Source organism: Peromyscus eremicus, chromosome 14 (genome assembly GCF_949786415.1).
Source record: "Peromyscus eremicus chromosome 14, PerEre_H2_v1, whole genome shotgun sequence".
NCBI lineage: Eukaryota > Metazoa > Chordata > Mammalia > Rodentia > Cricetidae > Peromyscus > Peromyscus eremicus.
In genome coordinates this window covers 56,451,533-56,471,889 of record NC_081430.1, presented here as the reverse complement: position 1 = coordinate 56,471,889, position 20,357 = coordinate 56,451,533, and the positions used below count along the sequence as shown (strand labels likewise).

At 43.3% G+C, this 20,357-nt stretch overlaps 1 protein-coding gene and 1 long non-coding RNA gene across 5 annotated transcripts in view; one reads left to right on the top strand and one right to left on the bottom strand.

The window, feature by feature from the left end:
• The window catches only part of LOC131924682 (uncharacterized), a 31,690-nt gene extending 17,029 nt beyond the window's left edge, over positions 1 to 14,661 (top strand). The window contains exons 2-4 of the long non-coding RNA XR_009382992.1: positions 8,700 to 9,144; positions 12,686 to 12,879; positions 14,505 to 14,661. This is a non-coding gene — a long non-coding RNA (uncharacterized LOC131924682). The remainder of the gene's footprint in view (positions 1 to 8,699; positions 9,145 to 12,685; positions 12,880 to 14,504) is intronic.
• The window catches only part of Evl (Enah/Vasp-like), a 150,524-nt gene that overhangs the window by 75,994 nt on the left and 54,173 nt on the right, over positions 1 to 20,357 (bottom strand). The window contains exons 1-2 of one of the 4 annotated variants that reach the window (XM_059280022.1): positions 15,107 to 15,246; positions 2,642 to 2,699 (exon numbers count right to left, since the gene is read on the bottom strand). The exons of 2 other annotated variants lie outside the window; for them this stretch is intronic. The gene's annotated coding sequence lies outside the window, so the exon portion shown is untranslated. Of the gene's footprint in view, positions 1 to 2,641; positions 2,700 to 15,106; positions 15,247 to 20,357 lie in introns of those variants that run through there. One more of the 4 variants, XM_059280021.1, reaches the window with a different exon arrangement.

Sequence of the window (20,357 nt, the reverse complement as noted above, 5' to 3'; positions counted from 1 at the left end):
CAGAGCAGTGACCTCGACCATGAAAAGCAGAAGTTTCAAATGCAATGGGCATGATAAATGCCTTTGGAGAGAAGGAAAGTTACTTAAAGCACTAAGTGGGGATAAGCAACAAGAAACAAACAGGAACCAACCAACTTTTAGCCTTCACAGACTTTAACAGGCCCAGAAGTCTAGGCAGTGGTTAGAAAAACAACAAAACACCCAGAGAGGTTCACAGAACTGATGAAAACAAAGAAAGGAAAAGAGGCTAGAGAGAGGCAGGAGCAGAAACATCGATTTCTCTATAAAAGGCATCTTGGAGGGAAAGAAAAATAGAGATAAAATATTTGGACAAATAATGACAGAATTATGCAGAATTCCAGAGCAATGTAAAAGCTCAGAGCAGAGCACAAATACAGTTAGGAAAAGAGATAAGTGCACACCTGTCTCCACAGAAACACAGAGCACGTTTAAGGATATCAAAGATAAAGAGGAAATTATAAAAACTTTACATGGAAAACCAAACCACTGGCAGAACAAAATCCAGAGTACCTTCTATACCCAGCGGCAGTGAGGTAGTGAGACAGTAGGACAGATCCCTCAGAGTTGGAGGAAAAAGCTTGCACTCCATAGCTAGTTGGGCTACTGTTTACTTTGTTATTTATGTATTATTTGTTAATATATTATTTTAAAATATGTGTATGGATGTTTTGCCTACATGTATGTCTGTGTATCACATGCATACTTGGTACCTGGGGAGGCTAGAAGAGGGCTTTGAAACCAGAGTTAGAAGCCAGGTGGTGGTGGCGGCGGCGGCGCACGTCTTTAATCCCAGCACTCAGGAGGCAGAGGCAGGTGGATTTCTGTGAGTTCAAGCCTAGCCTGGTCTACAGAGCAAGATCCAGGACAGGCTCCAAAGCTACACAGAGAGACCCTGTCCCGAAAAAGAAAAAAAGAAACTGTGGTTAGATAGAGATGGCTGTGAGTGACCATGTAGGTACTGGGAACTGAACTAGGGTCCTCTGGAAAAGCAGCCGCTAAGCCACCTCTCCAGTCTCTATAGGTAGCTTAGGCTGGCCTCAAACTCATGATCTTCCTGCTTCTGCCTCCCAAGTGCTGAGTTTTAAGAGTGGTCCACTGTATTTGCTTAGTGAAGTTTCTTATTACCTAAAGGGTGAGTTTGAATATGCAACAACAATTAATGACCACTTTTAAAGAAAGCATAGTTCCAACTTTAGAACAAAAATTTAAGTCACAGTATGTTTTGTGTATGTTTGGGGTATTTTGTCTGCAAAGAACAGAAGGCAGCAACAGTACATTCAAGAGTGAGGGTATGACACAGACACTGGGGATCTCTGAACCAATGGGAAAGAAAAATTGAAGCAAAGCTATCACACTAGTGAGTAGTTACTATATTGAATAATAAGAATGTTCCATGACCGGTTATATATAGTCTGATGAAATTCATCCCATTATACATTTCAAATGGGTGGATTTATAATATGTAAATTATATCTCAATAAAGCTATGGTTAAAAACTGCCCCAAACGCAGAATGAAAATATAAACATTTTCAAGTGGGTTATAAGGAAGAGTGGGGCTTTAAGATGGCTGAGGAGGGGCTGGAGAGATGGCTCAGAGGTTAAGAGCACTGGTTGCTCTTCCAGAGGACCCGGGTTCAATTCCCAGTACCCACATGGCAGCTCACAGCTGTCTGTAATTCCACTCCCAGAGGATCTGACACCCTCATACAGACATAAATTAAATAAATAAATCTTTAAAAAAAAAAAAAAGATGGCTGAGGAAAGCCATCCCACCATCCTGGCTTGTATCAGTAATAATCTTCACTAGAAAGGGCCTTGCCCAAGCTGATAATTCTCAAGTTACTTCAGCTGTCTAGAGAATAAACAGAAAACACAAGGAAGCCAGCACACTTCTGAGGGAAAAGGTCACCAGAATATAGCAGTGCTGTGTGCTCTTTGGCATCAAGGCAAGCTCAAGAACTAACCCCACCTGAAAGCCACTGATTCCAAAAGCTCTTTCCCAAGCCTCGGGCCTCCTCACAAGACTCCAGTGGGTTTAAAGAGGATGTAAAGAAAGAACCAGGCATGGTGGTGCACGCCTATAACCCTAGCATCGGGAGGCAGAGGCATGAAAATGGCTACACAGTGAGTTCCACATCAGCTGGATTTGGCTAATTCCAAATCAAACAAATCCAAAGAAGAATAATGACAAGGCACCAGTTCTCATCATCTTCAGGTGCTGGGACTGTTTGTTTCTCTGAGCTTTTGGGCTGGATTTGCTTTCTACAAATGTAACATTTGTGTAGCTGCACTATAGAAAACTCCATACATAGTTCAACCCCTACCAAACCCTCTGGCTCACCCATGGCAGTCACACATACAAACCCCTTTCTGGTAGCCACCAATCCATCTTCCATTTTCAAAATGCTGTCTACTGAAGAATGTCACACTAATGGGATCCTCCTATGCAACCTTTCACACAGGCTTTCTTCACTTAGCGTGTAATACCCGAGTTCACCAGAACTGCTGTGTTTACTAGTAAGCACAGTGGCTTCTTGTGTCTTTTTCATAGTATTTCACCGTATGAATGCAGTACATTAGTATGTATCCATATAGTTGAAGGGCATCTGAATAGTTTACCATTCTTGATAGTTGTAAATAGGGCTGCTGGAAATAGTCACACACAGATCCTTCCTGTCTGGAAAGTAAACATTCAGGATGGCCAGTCAGTTAACTAGAGATTTCCCTGACAGTAGCTGGACTGCTCTGGCTCCTTCTAGCAGTGTAGGAAAGCTACCACTGCAGGGCATTCCTGTCTGCTATTCTAATAAGTGCATAATGAGATCTTACTGTAATTTTAATTTGCATTGCCTAGTGATTAATGATTCTGTGTATCTTGTCACATGCTCATTCACCCTCGGTATATCTCTTTGCTAAAGGGTCCAAAGTCTTTGGCTCAATTCAAAACCCGAGTTGTTTCATTACTTCCAAGTACATGTGTGGTGTGTCTGCACGTGTACTCCTGAGCACACACAGGACAATGTCTTCCTCTATCACTCTCCATCTTATTTTTTGAAACAGGATCTCTCACTGAACCTTAAGCTCACTGACTGTCTGGTGAGCTCCCCTCTTCCCTACCAGATCTGTCTGTGTATAATGTATGAGCACTCAGGTGCCCTTTGTCAAGCTAAGCTTTCGTCACTGAGTCACCTTCACGCCTCCGGTGAACATCAGTTGACATGCTTTTCTGGATCTGTTTCTGGACTCTATCCAAGTACCCAACCTCCCATAAGAGACCTTGTAAACACACATGACAAACCTGCTGGTAATATATATGTATCTCATAGCATAAAGCTAAATCAAACCCTGAGGCAGGGAATCATTTCCTCTATGAAACAGGCAACCCATTCTCTTGCCTAGGCTAGATAGCACATGGAGCACCAAGATTAGTTTTGATGTCACAATTTAAGCGGGGTTCTGGCAACCAGAAATATTCTTAGAGGGTGTTGAGATAGTTGAAATGAAGGCCGAGGAAAGCAGGGCTGTGCAGCCCAGGTCTTGAAAGGTGTGCAATGTGAGCACTAGCTCTGGACCTATAGCATGGAGCTCACTGGAAACAAAGTCATCCGTGACCTGAAGGAGTAAAGTTGGATCAGTGGCTAGCATGAGGCACTGTGCTGACACTAGAGTCCAGACATGGATAGGACACTTCCTACTTTCATAAGGGGGAAGCTCCATGGGGGAAATTAATTGGATTCAATGGCGGCAATCAAGATGTAATTAACTGCAGGGTACCTCTGCTTTAGGGAAGAGGATTCAATGACTTACTTTCATTCTGATCGTGCAGTTGCCAAAGGTGGCTCAACAACTCTACTGACTATCTCTGCCCTTAGAGCCTCACAAATAGACTGAAGACATGTGTCAAGGTGTCCAACTGTGGCTGCAGACTGAATTTGGAAGCCAGGCTTCAGATGCTTACTTGGTCAAAATTCTTAAGCCAGAACTGTGTTTGCTGAAGAGTGCTGGCACCTCCTTCAGAGATAAACTCTCCTTATTGGGTTTCTGATCTTTCGGATCACAGTCTCAGAGACCTCTGCAGGAAAAGGAATCTTACATTCCTGAATTTCAACCTTCTTTGATGACAAAATGGGGAGGAAAACTGAACCAAACAGGTTCTTGTAAAGATCTTGCTTCTGTTCTGAGATGTTTTGGGTGATCTACTGCTCTAATTAGTCTGGAAACAAGCCTGGCTTCTGAAATCTGGGATATGGCTGGAAGAAAAAGTTGCCAAGACTACTTAAGATCATACAGGCCCACACTAGCCTCAGAGGAGTTCAGAATCCATTGGTTCATTCCATAACTCATCCCATCCATTAACCACAGACACACACTGGGGTAAAAAAGACATCACTGACAGACTTAGCTTTACTTATCTACCTCACACAGGGCAGAAGTCAGAACTGAGACCCGCTGCTTAGGGATCTCCCATGGGCAATGTGGCCCAGCAGGAAGTCAGCACATTCCCCTCTGACCCCAGTCCTCTGAATATTGTACTCACCTTTAGGTGAGATACTCATCTCTGTCCTTTCTACCTCGAAGAGCTCTGGCAAGGTTCAAGCGAGGCAGCAGGTATGAGAAGAGTTTTGCAAACTGAGAGGTGTTGCTACCTATGTGAGAGACTTCCTTGCTGTGATGTCAACTTGTCAGCATCAGGAATTAATGAAAACCCCAAAATGGAGGGCACATATGTGAGGGATTTCTGCTTAATTTGAAGTGGCAAGATCTACTTCTAATTCAGATTTTTGAGGTAGGAAGACAGACCTTTAATCCAGATCTAATCTGGACCACACCTTCTGCTGGAAGCCTATATAAGGACATGGAAGAAGGAAGATTTTGCTCTTTGCCTGCTTGCTGTCATCTTGATAGCATATCCATTTCTTCACTGGCATTAGAGCCTACTTCTTCAGGATTCCAGCATATACTGACGACCAGCTGAGACATCCAGCCTAGTGGACTGAGCAACTATTGGATTCTTGGACTTCCCATTCACAGGCAGCCATTGTTAGATTAGGTAGATCACAGCCTGTAAGTCATAATAGGTTTTCTGATCCCTGATAAGTTTCTCCACAGTAAGTCAGACCAAGTCCAATTGAAAAAGTAACAAGTATACTGAGCAAAGCAACTCCTGGGCAGGTTCACCCATCTCAGAGAACAAGGCCAGAGAAGTCAAGCACCTGAATTAAGGCAGAGAGATTTTATAGACTGTAGGCGAGGGGTGATGATGTGTCCACCACAAGCTGGGTTTGTGCCCAAGGATGGTCAAAAGCTGAGTGCTTAGGTGAGGACTTGAGCGGCTAACAGCCTCAGGGGAGGAAGTTGCAATATTCACCAAGAATGTGAAACTGGACTTTTTGGTACCTTTCCTTTGTTGGGAGATTCTCTGAGGTTTGGAGAGAGAGAGACAGAGAGAGGAAGGGAGGGAGGGAAGGAGGAATGGGAGCTTTCTGGACTGTGCAGGGGCCCACCAGAGGCTCCAACTGAACAAGTGTTTCTTAAATCCCCTTTTTATATTATAATATATATATATATATATATATATATATATAGAGAGAGAGAGAGAGAGAGAGAGAGAGAGAGGAGAGAGATTGAGATTGAGATTGATTTGTTCTATAAATTCTTTTACTCTGGAGAACCCTGACTACTACACTTGCCTAATGGACACCTGGGTACCTATTCAATGATGCCTTGCAAGATAAATTCCATGGATATCAAGTTAAGTATGATGTCGTCCAGTCCAGTCCCTTAGTAAAGGCAATCAGACCGTGGGGTCAGAACAATGAAAGAGGTGACTGAGAACAGAAGCAGGGTCCTTTCCTCAGTTTGGACAGTGAGAAAGATGGCTTCAAAAAGGCACAGCAGGAAAGAATAAGGCCACAGGAGGACTTACAGACCAGGTTCTAGAAAATATACATTCCATTAATATTCAAAATAATTTCATCAAATGGGCTCTCCTTTTATTATTACCTCTACAGTCTATAAAGCATTGCTCTCATCTAGATTGGAGAGAAAGGTGGTTTTCCCTTCAGGAGGTATTTGGCAATGCTACGACATTTCTGCTTGTTGCAACAGGAAAGGGGACTGCACCTCAGTGAATGAGAAAGAGCAGGGGGGATGAGGGGCTGGGCAGGGGCTTGCCTAAGGCTCCAAGACTCCCTTAAACACACTGCAGTTTAGGACAGAGAGAGTGAGAGAAGAATGGAGGAGGAGAAAAGAGTCAAGGAAAGAAGCAGGAAGCTGCCAGTATATTTCTGAATTAGATATAACACCTTTAGTATTCTGGTGATGATTTACATTTAAGATAGCCCACTTCACATGCTTTGTTTAATTCCATCACCATCACATGGCAGCAAAGGCGGACAAGCAAAGATCAGTCTTCGGAATTTCTGAAGCCTACCAAAATGAAATGTGATGGCCAGGGTCCCAGCCCTGTGCCAAGAAGGGCAGGACTCCAGGATAACTCCACAGTACAGAGCCTCCCAGCAGCTCTAAGCAAGTCTGTTCCTTGGGTCCCCCGCAGCTCATGGAAGCAGGCCTCCAGTCTCTCTGGAAGGGACTCAGGAGATACTGGATAAACCAGAGGCAGGACCAAACACTCAAAGGAGTCATGAACCAAAGTGTGACTAGGAGTTGAAGGCTGGGGGTAAGGCTGGTGCTGACACCTGTGTCTGCACCAGCACTGGAGTAACTTCAGGCCTTCAGTCACCTGACCTCAGGGCATCCCTGTCCCTCCTGAGAGAGACACTGTTCTAAAAACAGGAGTCTGTTCTATTTTAAAATGCTCTTTTCCTAAAGCTAATGGTTCAAATGTGGCCAACAAAACTGTTACTAGAGAGGAAGCTGGTAGAGCGTAGTTTCCTAGCCTGGTAGAGAGGAAATATACTCACTATATTAAGGAATTAATTTTCTAAAACACTGAAACCTTTTCAAAAAACTGTTTTGCTTTTTCAAACAAAATTGTTAATTAAATGCAGCTTCATAGATTATGCTCTGGGGTGTGCTGGTGTGCTGAGCTGTCTATGGGGAGCCCCAGACCTTGGCAATGATGTGGCAGCTGGAGACAGGAGCCAACTTAAACTTGTCTGCTCTGTTTGGCAACCTTGCTTTCCTCATGCTGAGGATAAGGGGTCATGCTGAGTATTCTTAGTGTGGCTTCTGAAGTTGACCTCCCTGCCTCAGTCTCCTGTCTTATTCCTACCTGTGAAGGCTTCAGGAAGCAGTGATTGGGAAAGACTCTCAAACAGTAGAGCATATCACCAATTAGAGATGCTTGCTAGAGAGGAGAGTGCTCAGGTAGCACTCTATTAATAATGCTAACGCCCATCTATACCGATGACAATTTGTTATGTATAGGATTTTCTTTAAAAGCAGTTCTCAGAGGACTCAACAGCGTTGGAAGCAATTGCAGAGACCCCTGCACAGCACACAGCTGTCATCAATAGCAAGGTCTGTAAGAGGTACATTGTCTCTATCACAAAGCTCATCACTGAGATCCCTCTCACCTGCTCACTGGCTTACACTGCAATGTGACCCTGCAGTGAGAGGTGGAACCACACTCCATACCACCTCCAGTATCTTAGAAACATTGGGCCACTTGACAGTTATTTCTCTATTCAGAGGACTCAACTTTACTGAATTCCACTTTCGTGTATAATTAGTATGGTCTAGCTAACAAGGAGCCATTGTTCTATTGAGTTTATTGTTTAAAAAAATGTATTCCTATCATCTAGGTCTAGAACCCATGGTTTGTATATGTCAGTCAAATCTTTCTATATTAGTAGACATGGAAAGCTGCTGAGCCTTGTTCACTCCTATAAGCTTTTCTCAAAGCCACTAGCCTTGATCTTGCCTTTAGACAGCACCGAGACCCAGATTCTCCATTTCCCAGGTCCTCAGTGTCCTCAAGGTCTGGGTCTTCACCTGGCCATTAGCTCTCATTACTCAACCTCACTTTCCCTTTTTATTAAATTTAAAAAATTATTTTATTGTTAATTATGTGTATTGTGTGCCACTTGATGGGGATGATGGGAACGAACTCTAGAGCAGAAAGCCTTAACTGCTGAATCATCTCCTCAGCCCCCTCCCTTCTTAAAAAAGACTTGAAAAGAAAAAGAGAAAGGAAAAAGAATTTTAGACACATAACAAAATGGAGAGGGAGGCAGATAGTTCCCATGTATTATTGCCCCCACAACAGGCATAGCCCACCCCTTTTATAATGACGGACACATGTCACTTTATCTTTGTCCAAACCCACAGACACTTGGGTGTACAGTTATCAAGAATAAATAATGGAATCGGGTGGGTAGAAAGTATCCATGTGTGTTCACTGACTATAACAACTGTATATTCCACTGGGGGCTGTTTATAATGGAGGAGGATATGCATATATGGGGTGGGGAGTATGGGAAATATCTACCTCCCTCTCAATACTGCTATGAACTTAAATTTTTTAAAGACTGCACTCTGAGGACCTGTCCCTTCTACCCATTTCTTGACAGCTACTGACTTAGTTTCTGTAGTTTTCCAGAATGGTAAGCAGCTGCAATCCCTACGTGTAGCCTTTCAGACTGGCTTCTTTCACCAAGTGCACATCTGACGTTCTTCTGTGACCATTTGTCTTTGCTCTTAACCCCAACTCCAGGCAACCTTGTCAACTATGCTCCTGCCAAACTGATTTCCCTGGGAACCCTGCAAGCAGGAGAACACAAAGGGAACTCACACTGCTCCACAGCACTCAGGTTGTCTGTGAAACCCTTCCTGCCATGCCTTGGTGATACCCTCCTTCCCTACTCTGGATCCACGACACCCATGGAGAAGTTTCTGTGGTGCACGGCCTGATGTGATATGCTTCAGTAACCCACCAACAAACTAAGCAACAAAGGCCTTGAGGCACTGGTAGAGGAAGCTGTCTGGAAGCATGGTGTGAAAAGCCTGGATATTGAAACCAGAGGACTGGGCTGCAGGCCCATGCCCTGTGGGACTCTTGGCAAGCTTCTTCACCTTGCTGCCCTGGGCCTGTCTCCATCACCTGTTCTTATTCTTCCATGTGAAAGAGCCAGAAACCAATGTTATACCACAAAGCAAATGTAAGTGGGAAGGGCTATTTTAACTCATTTAATAGTAGTCAGTTGGGACAGTGACTGCCAATTAAAACATTACTGCTGCATGCTCTTGCTCTACAACCAGAAACATGCCAGGCTAATCACTCACAATAATATTTCCTGTAAACATCTCAAACTTTGACGATGCCTAGGGCACATACCCTCTACACACTGTTTTGCACTGTTACAGAACAGGGGCTTCGGGGCCATAAAATGCAGAATTAATACAATGTTTCAGCTTAAGAGTGTGATTTTTTTTCAGGGGCCTGGGTTTGTAACCACCATTAATTTTTCAAAGTGACTCCTAACCTTCCAAAGAAGTCCTTCCTATCAGATGGAACAAATTTTTGAGCGTGTGTATGTGTGCACGTGTAACAATAGCAAAGAAAAGAAGCCATGAATGTGGGGGACAAGGGGAGTTGAAGGGAGAAATGATAATTATATTTTAATTAAAATTAAAACATTTGAAAGAAAAGAAATGAGAGAGTGAGCATGTGAACTTGCTGAAGCTCTGCTGCAGCCTTCTTCCCCTGGCCAGAGGAGGGAGCTCACAATGTTCCCATCACTGTAGTGCATGCTGGGACGGCAAGCGTGTGGGGAACCTAACACACAGCAAGGTTTGCCACAGTAACTGGGCATGGTTGCCCGTACTTCTAAACCCCTTTGTTGTGTGCAACAATGTACTAGGGAATCTCTGTCTTGGTGACTCTCTAGGGCTCAGCTTATCAGGATCAGTCTCAAGTTACAAGTGATCACTGAGCCCTTGAAATGTGGCCACTCTGAATTGAAAAGTGACACAGGTATAAATACATAACACACCTGCAGGAAAGTAATATAACACAGCTTACCAATAATTTTCTTGCTGGTCACATGTCCAAATCATAATATTTTGGGCACAAAGTTTAAACACACTATTACAATTAACTTGATATTCTAATTTTTGTTAACGATCCTATTAATTATTTCCATTCTACATGTAGCTCCCATCTGTGGCTTCTGTGTTCTAAGGAAGACTCTACTCACTAGTTTGTTTCCACCAGTGACTCACCAGTGAATCCCCATCTTAGAATGTTTCCTCTGTAAATCAAAGACAAAGCTTTCAAACAGGAGTTCTAAGTTTGGCACACACATAAAACAGTTGGCCAAAAATACAAGAGAAAATATACTAACTTCATTTACAGATATCTGCCTCCACTGCAAAACCCATTTGGGGACTACCCAGAACCTAACCCTAATAGTGTGACATCATGATAAACGCCTGATGAGGACCTCTTCGCAAAGCACCTACTATGTGTCAGCATCTTCACATTTATCATCATTATTTTATTTCTATTAGGAGAAAAGCTGAAGCACAGAGTTGCTCCCACCATTCAGCTAGTTAGTAGAGGACACCAAACCACTGTTTACACCACTGACCTGCCCCCCACAACTTCTGCCCTGTTATGTTATGTTAGACCTGCCCTCTAGTTTACAAAATTTCTCCAGAAACCTTATGCTGTTCATTTTCCAAACTCTTCTGTGAAGCAGACAGGACATTCAAACCCTCTGTTTAAAGGAAAGCATCCAACTGCACGGATGCTCAGCCTCAAGGATCCCCCAATGGGAAAGCACAGCCTTGGACCTAGGAGTTAGGAAGGAAGTAAAGGTATCCTCCCCATCTCCAAATAGAACTTAAAAAAATTTACATGTTCCTGTGGGGAGAGGGTTGGGTCACAAATGCCACAGGGTTCATATGCCATGGTACATGTGTACAGAGGTCAGAGGATAGATAACCTTTGAGAGTCAGTTTTCTCCATTCACTATTTGAATTCCAAGGACTGAACTCAGGTTGTCAGCTTTGGTGGCAAGTGCCTTAATCTGGTGAGCCATCCCACTGGCTCCAGAAAGTTCTTCTTTTAATGATGCTTTTCCCCTAGGCATGGAGTTAAATGGAACACCAGAAGTGAGGCCTTTTCTGTTAACAACAGTCATATATTCCAACTGCAATGTAACTGTTTCTACATATATACTGTGGTATACTGGCTATAAATAAAATGCTACCAAAGCACCACAGATTTATGGTGCTACACTTGATGTATTACTATACTCACTATTTCATCTATTCTTTCACGCCTATGGTATTATTTGCATTGAAAGCCCTTGAGGCTATTTGTGGTCCAAACAAACTGAACACACATGCAGTGAAGTAATGAAGTGCTGAGCAAACATGTGAAAGGACCAGGAGCCCACGGAAGAGCTTACGTTCTGCCCAGACAAGTCTTCTGAGGAGCAGAGTAGTAAAAGCCATTTCTTGTTCCAAAGCTTAAGAAAAACATGACAGGAAACCATGACATATAGAACCAGCTCTAACACAGAGCAAGGCAGGATGAAAGCAGACTGCTGGAGGCCGCTGTGAACCCACAGGAAGAGGACCCAGGTCTGTGGTGATATTTTATTTGTGCATTAATAAATAAAGCTTTCCTGGAGATCAGGGGGGAAAGGCCAGCCAGTTTAAGTAAACAAAGAAGTCAGGCAGCACACACCCTTAATCCCTTAGTAGGCAGGATCTCTGTGTGTTCAAGACCACACTAGGGAACAGAGTTAAGCATGGTAACACATGCTTTTAATCCCAGTACCAACCATAGAGACCTGGAGGTCTGTACAGACAGACAGACAGTGACAGAGCTGTGTAGGAAGAGGAAGTGAGGTAGCTGGGCCAGAGAGGACAGAAAAGCAAGGCATATAAGCCTGGGTAGACAGGAAGTCGCTCTCCTTGGAGCTGGTGAGGTGAGGTTAGCTGGTGGCTTTCCGTATTTCCCTGATCTCTCTAAGGTTTTAACCCAAATTTCTGGCTCTGTGTTTTTTACTTAATAAGACCATTTAGAAATGTGGCTACACAGGTCAGAAGAGGAACCAAACAGCAGATCTGAAGGGGAAAGAAGGGCTCAAAAGAGAAGATGATAATTGAAGTTCACAACAGAGAGAAAGAAAGAGAAGGGGCTGCTAAGATTGTGTAATAAGGCAGCAAAGCACCAGTAACACCTTGTGCAATGAGCTGTTCACCAAGGTTGTCCTAGGGCCAGGATGCAAAGCAGAAAGAGACAGAAACCACCAAGACCAGCACCAGGGCACTGTCACACAAGCAGAGAGGACAGGCAGCGCAGAGCAGCAGCTCTTTAGCACCCATCACTCAAGGGGCAGGGCCTCACTAGGCAGTTTACTTAGACATTCAGCAGTTATTTTCTTGTCTGTGGTTTAGCCATCATTTCAATAAACCTAGCTCCTGTGTCCATATTGTATATTTGATTTAAAGTTCTATTTTTAAGAAAATAATGAAAGTCTACCATACTAGAAAAGCTGGAGGATCTGAAACTGGGGAGGTATATGAGAAGCCATGTTTAATTCTTACCTACATGGTTGCCAGTCCCACGGCTAAACTCTGAAAAGCTCTAATGTTCTTCCCAATGTCCTCTTTCCTCTTGAGTATAATGCTTATTTGGTGGCCTGGCTAATGCCTCTATTTTCTTCCCACCATTTTTCTCTGCAGAAATCAGTCCCAAGCCCTGAGGACTTCTGAAGAGTGCTGTGGATATTGTTCTGTATAAATAAAACACTGAATGGCCAGTGGCCAGGCAGGAAGTATAAGCGGGACAAGGAGAGAGGAGAATTCTGGGAAGTGGAAGGCTGAGTGGGAGAGACACTGCCAGGCGCCGCCATGACAAGCAGCATGTGAAGATGCCGGTAAGCCACGAGCCACGTGGCAAGGTATAGATTTATAGAAATGGATTAATTTAAGATGTAAGAACTAGATAGCTAGAAGCCTGAGCCATTAGGCCAAACAGTTTAAACAATATAAGTCTCTGTGTTTACTTGGTTGGGTCTGAACAGCTGTGGGACTGGCGGGTGACAGAGATTTGTCCTGACTGTGGGCCAGGCAGGAAAATTCTAGCTACAGAAGAGTCCATCTGCATTGGGAGAGGTAGAGTCCATTCAAGAGTACCCAGAAGAAATCCTTAAGGAACCAATAACACAGACCTGCCACCTAACAATTCTAATCCTTATGTGGTCAAAATATCTTCTCTTTAGAGTACAACACACTATGTGGGGGGGGGGGGATACCTAGGACATACAGGGTCCTGAGATGTACCTTAGACCATTATAGACAGCTTCCCAACCAAACTATGGCCTCTGCTAAGAGGGTAAGGGTGTCTGAAGACTTAATGTTATTCTGTTTGAGTTTTAATGTTGTAAGCAGTTTATCATTTTGCATTTTATAAAACCAGCTTAGGGATGGTGAGATGGCTCTACCACTAAAGACACTTGCCACCAAGCTTGATGATCCAGGTTTGATCTTTGGGAATCATACGGTGAAAGGAGAGAACTGACTTCACTACCCTGTCCTCTGTTTGACTTGCACATGTGCCATGGCTTGCTCCCCCCTCCCAAATAAATAAATAAATAAGAGAAAGAAACTAGTTAATTAAAAAGAAAATTGGTCAGGTCTTGTGATGGTTAATATTGTCAACTCGGTAGCTCTAGAATCACCTAGAAGACGATCCTCCGGCCATGCCAGGAGATTACCTTGACAAAGTTAACTGTGGTGGGAAGACATTCTGAATGTGGGCAGCACCATTCCCTGGGCTGGGTCCCTAGACTTTGAATAAAAAGGAGAAACTAGCTGAGTGGCAGCATTCTCACTCTCTGCTTCCTGACTGATACACAATGTGACCAGTTGCCCTTGGTGCCTGTTGCTATGACTTCCTCACTGGGATGGACTATATCCCAAGATACTATAAACTGAAATAAACCCTTCCTCCCTTTGTTTGTGATCACAGCATTTGTGGTACTTGGCATTTCAGTGCTCAGAAGCCTGAGGCAGTGGATCTGGAGCTCTAGGCCAGCCTGGGCTCCACAGTGGAGAATGGTATGAAGGTAGCCAAAGAACAAACACAGTGGAAGCAGGGCCAGTCCTGCTCACCAGGTTATGACAGCAATCTTTGGGACGAAGAGCCCTGGCAGCTAAGATTCCACAGTACTAAGAATAAGAGGAGGTGGAGGTCCACCTCACCTGCCAGCTCAGGAATAGGCTTTTGCTCTTTGGCTGCAGGTCAGAGAATCTACAGCCAGACAGAACTGCAAGTTCTGCCCACATGAGGCAGGAGATAGGTGGCCTCAAACCTGTTGCATTTGTTTTGTCCGGGCTTAGTAATAATGGTAACTTCTTAAGATTTTGGGTTTTTTTTTTTTAACCTCTAATCTACTGTGTGGCCAAAATAGTTTTGTTTTGTTTTGTTTTTTAAAAAAAACAAAACAGAACTGGTTACTGATGCTTCTTCTTGCTGTCATGTCTGTTGCATCTCACCCAGGATGGAGGCCAAAAGAAGCAGCTACCACCACAGCGGGACCAGAAGAAAGTTCAGGTCCTGGTCTGCTACTAGCTTGCCAACCATGGCCAAGTTCTGGCCCTTCAGAGGTTTGTTTTCTCATCTGTCATCAATTTCTAACTTATTGGGCATGATGTTAATTAACTAGTATTTTTTAAAACACAGATCTTGGCTGAGTCAACACAAGGTATATTCTTCTATATCACTAACATCAGACTCTGAATGAAGGAAATACACTCATATACCATGTCTGAAAAAGTGTACACAGTACTTCCCCCACCCACTGGAAGTCCCTCAGGAGACTGACAATTCCACCTCAAGGAAGTGAAAATTCAATGCTATTCTCAAAACATAATGTGTAGAGCACTGTTCTTGCTGTTCTGAAGCCCTTCGCCCTGCCAGTGCTTCCCAGGAAAACTCCCCTGGGGACCTGACACACATGTTGCCCGTCATTCCAGTCCAGGACTCACGACAAGCTCCTAGAAGCAGCTCATCATTTAGAAGTGAGGGCTGACAGAGGGTGTGGCAAGCACAGAAACAGGTGCGGGCAGAGTAGTCCTAGAACATGAAAGAAGGAGACTTACCTCTGCCTGGAGGAGCAGGAGGGGAAGGCAGGCCTCAAACAGAGTGAGGGATACTGCTAGAAAAGTCTTTCTTGGCCTGGGTGACAATCCCTGTTCTGTAACTATTTATACTGTGGCTGCACCTTACAGCCATGGTGTGGGGGCAGCCTCACATCACCACAAGGCAAGCTTCTCTGGCCACCACTCTCCCTGGCAGGCAGGCAGGCAGGCAGGCAGGCAGCCACCTTTCATCTGGATCCTTACATGGTCTCTTCTCTGTTCATGAGTGTTCTGGTGCTCTCCTCTTCTCACAGGAACTCTAGTCATATTGAACTAAGGGTCCATCCCTACTACAGCAATTAACCTTATCTTCTTATTTTTTTTTAAATGTGCATTGGTGTTTTGCCTACATGGTGTCTGTGTGAGGGTATCAGATCCCCTAGAACTGGAGGCAGTTGTGAGCTGCCATGTGGGTGCTAGGAATTGAACTCGGGGTCCTCTGAGAGAGCAGCCAGTGCTCTTAACTGCTGAGCCATCTCTCCAGCCCCTAACCTTATCTTCTTAAAGGCCCAAATACAGTCAGTCCAACTGGGACTCAAGCTCCAACTTGTTAATTTGTGGGAACACAATTTAGTCCATACTAATGCCACAGAGTGTCCGAGTCCTCTGTTAATACTTAGACAGAATGACAACTCTGAAGGTGACTGCCATGGTTACCTCCTCTAGATGTCAGAATAATCTAACTCCTATTTTGTTTTTCATTTCTCCCAGTGTCGCATTAAACCAGATTCTCTACATTTTAAGTAACAGAATCTAACAAGAAAAAATATATGGAATTTCACATAACACTAGGAGGAAAACAATCGTGGCTAAGTCTGGCTTCATTGGGGTAACTGCCTGGGAAGGCACCGGGAAAGCTGCCCTGAGAACACACTCTCTCTGGCCGTCACTCAGCTGGAAAAAAGGCTCCATGGCTTTCAGTCTTTGGGGAATGGGCCTGGCACCATTTCTAATGGTGCTAGTGTGATTCTCAGTGGGGACTGGTGCATGACAGACCTGTCCTTAATTCATCCCTAAAGTCGGGTTAAAGGCTCAGGGTCCCACAAGCCAGAGGACAAGCCTGGATCAGTAAGGAGAGAGGACAGCAGGTCCTTACCTCCCAGTTCCTCCTTTCTAAACCAGCTGCTGGACACACACAGCAGCTGTAGAGAAATAACAACACTATCCTAGCAGACAAACAGATGAGGCAAAAACTTATTTCAGTACCTTTTCAAAAGGTGTCTTTCATACAATACTTTATACATTGGAATAACCTTAAACTCACATCACTGGCCATGTGCAGAAGGACAAAGGGTTTAATGACCAAGGGTGAAAACACTCCCACATCCCTCCCTGTCAGTAGAAACTGCTCTGGCGTGCAAAGGAACAGCAGGTTTTTCCATCCTTGATAGTCCTTCATACAAGCCAGACTTTATCATGGAGACATTTAGAGTGATTACATCAACAGAATGATACACTAGACATTTCTTTAAAAATAGCAAGAAAAAACAAACCAAAAACAGATGGCCACATCTGAGGGAGTGAGCAGAATAAAAAAATAAATAAATAAAGATTTTTTTTAAAAAAAGCCCAATACACTAGTGAATGAAATTTAACATTTTGGAATTATCCAAAGAAACACTTTCTGCCAGGGATGTGTCAGAAAAACAAAAAGCGGACTGACTTAGAAATCCAAAGGGGTATATAATAAAGTGAAGGAGAAAAACATGATCTCTGATTGAATTCCATTAAACTCCTCAAGCAAAACACAGTCTAAAAAGAAATTCAAACTGGGTGTGGTGGCACACACCTTTAATCCCAGTGCTTGGGAGGCAGGAGGCAGGTAGATAGATTTCTGTGAGTTCAAGGCCAGCCTGGTCTATATACATAGTAGTTTCATGACAGCCACATCCAGAGCTGCTTAATAGAGAGACCCTGTCAGAAAGGAAAGAAAGAAAGAAAGAAAGAAAGAAAGAAAGAAAGAAAGAAAGAAAGAAAGAAAGAAGAAAAGAGAAAGAAAGAAGAAGGAAGGAAGGAAGAAAGAAAGAAGAAAGAAAGAAAGAAAGAAAGAAAGAAAGAAAGAAAGAAAGAAAGGAGAGAGAGAGAAAGAAACAAAGAGAGAGCGAGAGAGAAAGAAAGAAATTAAAAAAGAAAAAGAAAGAGAGAAAAAGAAAGAAATTAAGAAAGAGAAAGGAAGGAAGGAAGGGGGAAGGAAGGAAGGAAGGAAGGAAGGAAGGAAGGAAGGAAGGAAGGAATAAATTCAAACAAGAAAGTCTTATTTAAGAATTTTCAGCTCTAACATGCCAGTTAGAGAACCAAGAGAGGTACAAAGCAGAATTCACTGTCTTTCCATTCAACACCTCCACCCACCCAGGGCTAAAACCCAGGGCCTCATGTTAGGCAAGTGTTCTCCCACTAAACTGTATCCCAAGTCTTCTTCTAAGTCCTGTCCTAGCTACTATGACAATGTGAGCTTAGAAAATAATAATTCTTAAAGAGTTTGAGCTTTTCTATTTACAAAGCATTTTTGGATATACAATCTAAATGACGCATACACCCCAGTAAAAGAATAAGTGATTTGCCCCAAATTATATAAACTATAACTCTGAACCCATATTCCGATGGGATATTTGATCTTACACACTTTGGACTCTTTCCATTTAGGCATTTTGACTTAAGCATTCTTTCGCTCTCCTAAATATTTTTTAACATTCTATGCCAAGATTCTCCTTTTACTACAGCAGTACTTGAGCATAAGTTCCAAATTGTTAAGCAAAACGATTGCTTCCGAGGACATATGTAGGAAAACTCGGGAAGCAAAATGTCTACTCTCTGTAGCTCTTCTCAGAGTCCTCCTGATAATGCATACTGTCTCTTTCCAGTAGGCTGGAATTTACAATTTCTTTCAACATGACCACCATAACTCTATCACTCTATATAAATAAAGCACTGATCGGCCAGGGACCAGGCAGGAAGTATAGGCGGGACAAGGAGAGAGGAGAATTGAGGAAGGAGGAAGGAAAGGGAGACCAGCTGGAGCCACCGCCAAGACAAGGAAGATGTAAAGTACCAGTAAGCCAGGAGCCACGTGGCAAAGTAAAGATTAATAGAAATGGGCTGAATATAAGAGTGAGAGCTAGACAATGATAGGCCTGAGCTAATGGCCAAGCAGTTTAAATAATGTAAGAGTCTGTGTGTTTATTTTATAAGTGGGCTCTGGGACTGGCGGGACTTGGCGGTGGGAGCTGGAGAAAAATTCTCCAGCTACACTGTAGCTCTTCTCAGAGTCCTCCTGATAATGCATACTGTCTCTTTCCAGGAGCCTGGAATTTACAATTTCTTTCAACATGACCACCAGAACTCTTTCCCCCAAAGCCTCCAGAAAGGCCGAGTTACAGCAGCCGAAGCACAGCTCCCAGAATCAAGATGGTCCTGTGTTCACACAGCAGCTCTCTGACGCTGGAGAAGTCGTCTAACCAGTATATGCCTCAGTTCTGACAGCAGCTTCCTCACTAGGTTCTTCTGAGGACAGAAGTGCATGTATTTATGAATACAGAGGAGAGAGCAGATTACACTGACCACTGACAAGGTTCAGAAAGGGTGTGGGGTCCATTAATTCAGCAAAATGTTATGTAAAATGAAGATAATTGTCCTATCTGACAGATTTTCGTGTTTTTTTTTTATAAATTAGAATGGGAGTTGACTGTGGAATAATTAAAAAATAGAATTTTTAGAGTTAAAAGACAGATTCAAATTCTAGCACTGGCAGTAACCCACTGAGAGTCTGAGATGCAATGTAAGCTCTCTGACCTTTAGGTACCTGGAAGATAAAATGGTCACAATGTACCCAACACTGGAACCCCTGCTTTCTACTCATGGACTACCTGAAAATCAGATGCAATAACTAACTTGTGGAACATGGAGGGCACACCTGCACTGTTATCCTGTTTGAATATAGAAGAATCAGAAACTATGTTTAAATATGTAAGAACTTTCAGCTGAGAGTGGTGTGCATACCTGTAATCCCAGCACTCAGGAGTGGAGGCAGGAGGATCAGGATTTCAAGGCTAGCCTTTGTGGTGATATATTGTGTACCCTAATAAAATTTGCCTGAAGATCAGAGAACAGAACAAGCCACTAGATTAAAAATAGATGCCAGGCAGTGGTGGCACACACCTTTAATCCTAGCACTTGGGAGGCAGAGATCTATATGGATCTATGTGAGTTCAAAGCCACCCTGAACTCTATGAGATTGACTCAGTCTAGGAGAGAAACAGAGCCAGGCAGTGGTAGCACATCTTTAATCTCAGCACTTGAGAGCTCATGCCTTTGCTTGAGAAGTCACATGCCTTTAATCCCAGCACTAGGAAGGAAGTGAAATAGCTGGGCAGAGAAAGGTATGTAATGTGTGAGGAGACAGGAACTAAAGCCTTTTCAGGCTGAGGAGTCCTAGAGGTAAGAGGTGGCTGTGGCTTGTTCCTGTCTCTCTAATCTTTCAGCATTTACTCCAATATCTGGCTCCGGTTTTTTATTATAAGACCATTTAGCAATTCCTGTTACAAGCCTTGGCTACATAGTGAGTTCAAGATCAGTCTGGGCTACTTGGGACCCTATCTCAAAAAGCCAAAATAAACAAGTAAGGACTTTTAAAGGCCACATGAAATTTTACAACTCATTTTGTTGATTCCTAGAAATGTGAAAAGCTACCACACACTTCCTGCTCTTGTTACTTGGATAAATTCTGCTCAACTACAAACAGATCTTGTTTACTAAGTTCAATAGCTTTATCAAACTCCTCAAAGACTTTCATGTTTAAAAATGAGACATCCAAACAGTAGCACCTGTCCCCTTTCCTGTCATTTTTCATTCTGGTCTGTAACAATGTAAAAATGTGGCAGGAAATTAAAGAAGAAAAATGGGAACACAACAAGTACTGGGAAGCCAAGACTACCCAGCTCTGGTTAAGTGTGCTGGAATGAAAGCATAAGAAGTGTGATCCTCTCTTCTGGTCACCCTCTGCCTAGTTAAGAAACATTAACTAGTAGATTATGGGTTAGATCTCTTAAGCATTCTATAGGAATTCAGAAAAGAAGAGAAACACATGGGGTAGAGGCTGGAAAAGCATCCGAGGAAGAGGCATACACAGACCTGGGCTTTAGAGGATGTCTAAATAGGAAAACAAGGGTTTAGACAGGGAGCAAAGAAGTACGCACAGACCCACAGCTAAAGCAGG